Source organism: Balaenoptera borealis (genome assembly GCF_965194805.1).
Source record: "Balaenoptera borealis genome assembly, chromosome: 10".
NCBI classification, from domain to species: domain Eukaryota; kingdom Metazoa; phylum Chordata; class Mammalia; order Artiodactyla; family Balaenopteridae; genus Balaenoptera; species Balaenoptera borealis.
In genome coordinates this window covers 71,565,787-71,568,239 of record NC_138874.1, presented here as the reverse complement: position 1 = coordinate 71,568,239, position 2,453 = coordinate 71,565,787, and positions in this window count along the sequence as shown.

The window sequence follows — 2,453 nt, the reverse complement described above, 5'->3', positions numbered from 1 at the left end:
CCTACTGTATCGTGAAGGAATGACCACTGCCTTTAGAGTCAAAATCTGGTGGTACAGTTTATAAGAAGTGCGACCTTGAACACATTTCTTAATGCTCCTGAAACTCGGGGGCCTTGATTATCACATAAGAATAGAAAAACCAAGGAGGCTGTTCTGAGAATCAGAAGTATTAAATAGAGAGAACACGGCATAAGGCAAAGGCTTAATACTTGTTAGCTCTAAGCCTCTAATTACTGTCATGGCACAGACAGACTTCAGCTTCAAAGATGACACAGGCAAGCCTTTGGGAAATGTTATAGAGGAAAGCTTTGGATCCAAGAAACCCACTGGGACTCTATCAAATTCTTGCCTTTAGCTTGGGAACCTAAGAGTAGAAAGGTAAGAAAAAGGGGGAAAGCTGTAGCTACTACTCTTTCCATTATACATTAATAAATCATGCTAGTTAGAAGCTACACTACTCTTCAATACGTCTTTTTTTCGTTAACTAACAAATATTTACTAAGCACCTACTCTAAGCCAGGCACAGTTTTAGGAGTGAAGCGTTTGGCGGACAAGGGAGACAAAGAATGAAGGAACACTGATCAGGGAGTGAGTAGGGGATCGTGTAGGAGAGGGAGGGGATGGTATGTGCAAATGCCCTGGGGAAGGGAAGACTTCAGAATGCCCAAGTAACAGAGAGAAGAGCACTATGGCTGGGTAAGGGAGGGAATGTGAGATGAGCTGAGTGAAGATAGCAGAAGCAGCTCCCATGGAGCCCTGAACCCCAGGGTGAGGGGTGGGATTTTATTCCCCATGCAACACCTCCGAGAGGCTCCAAGCAAGAGGGTGATGCGATCCTTCAGGTTGCTGTGTGCATCATCACATTTTCAGCAGACAGGAATCTGAGCACCCATCTCTGTCAGACTGTTAATCTCTCAGCTCCAGGAATTCCAAAGTGTGTTTTCTTAGTGACAGAGACTGAATGTTTGTGCACCCCCCAAATTCATACATTGAAACCTCATCCCCATTGTGATGGTATTTGAATGTGGGGCCTTTGGGAGTTGATTAGGTCATGAGGGTGGAGCCCTCATGAATGGGATTAGTGTCCTTATAAAAGAGACCCCAGGGAACTCCCTTGCCCCTTCTGCCACGTGTGGGCACAGTGAGAACACGATTGTGAACCAGGAAGCAGGTCTTCATCACACATCAAATCTGTGGATGCCTTGATCTTGGACTTCCCAGGCTCCAGAACTGTGAGAAATACATGTTTGTTGTTTATAAACCACACAGTCTGAATGGACTGAGCCACTTAGAGCATGTCTGAAACACAGCCTGGTGAGGGAAGCCCCACCACCCAACAATAATCATCACTTCTGGGATGGCCTTTGCAAAGCCCTCACATCCATGATCGCCTGTGAATTCTCATAAAAATCCGACAGGCTCGCTGAGATGAAGTAAGCCACATGGCTCCACGGTTCCCAAGCGCTGGTGCCAGGGCTGACTGAGATGCTCCTCCCCACCGCACTCGGCACCCTTTCCTGCCTCCCTTTGTGAGATTTGTCCACAGACTGGCTGTGGAGGGCTAGTCCATCGTCTCTTCCTGGTGGTCTGGGGAAAACTGCTACCAACCAAAGTACTCCCTCATCTCACAATTCAGACAGATGCCTGTGGGTCCCCAACCCCCTTCCTGGGGCGCTGGCATAGACTCTGCTTGTCATGTAGGGCAATCTGTGTGGGAATCATGGAGCTTTCTAAGAAGGGTGTCCTGGCCAGCGAGAAGCTTGCAGTCTGTTGGAGAAACAAGACCTCAGTGCCTTAGAAATTGTATATATGGAGCTGTAAAGTGCTGTGGCTGGAAAGAACCTGAACATCTTCTGGTTGCTCAAGATAACGGCTGCAACTACCAGGTCATACTTAATTAATTACTGAGTACGTCATCCTGACAATGTATGGCTAGGAATCTGTGCTCAGCCTCATGGTGAGTTTCCTTGAAACCTCAGTAGTAGGGGAACCCATAGTTGAGAAGCTTTTCAGAAAAATAGGGCTGAGGACTGAGGTCGTAAATGAACCCATGAAGCACTATACATCTATATATTTTTTAACCTTCAGTACAATAAAACAAAGGCAGCATACTAAATAACGGCAAAAGCATTGGCCTCTTACACATCATATATTTGTAATAGCAGGAAGTTTATAATTAATTTCCATTTACCATTCCTTCCTCCCTAGAATCTTTAGATATCTCTTCCTCACAATTTCAGCAAGATGCTTATAAATTCACTTGGCTTGCATTCAGAGAACATGTTTAAAGGGGATAATATTTTTGAAGTATTTTCATATCCAGTAACTCTTCATGCCCTGGGCTCCCCACCTGTGTTGGACAGAGTTCTTACCAGGAGAAAACAATATCTGTACTAGTTAGCTTAATCAGAAAGAGGGTTTTAAAATCATATTTGTTTGCTTACAGGATCTCC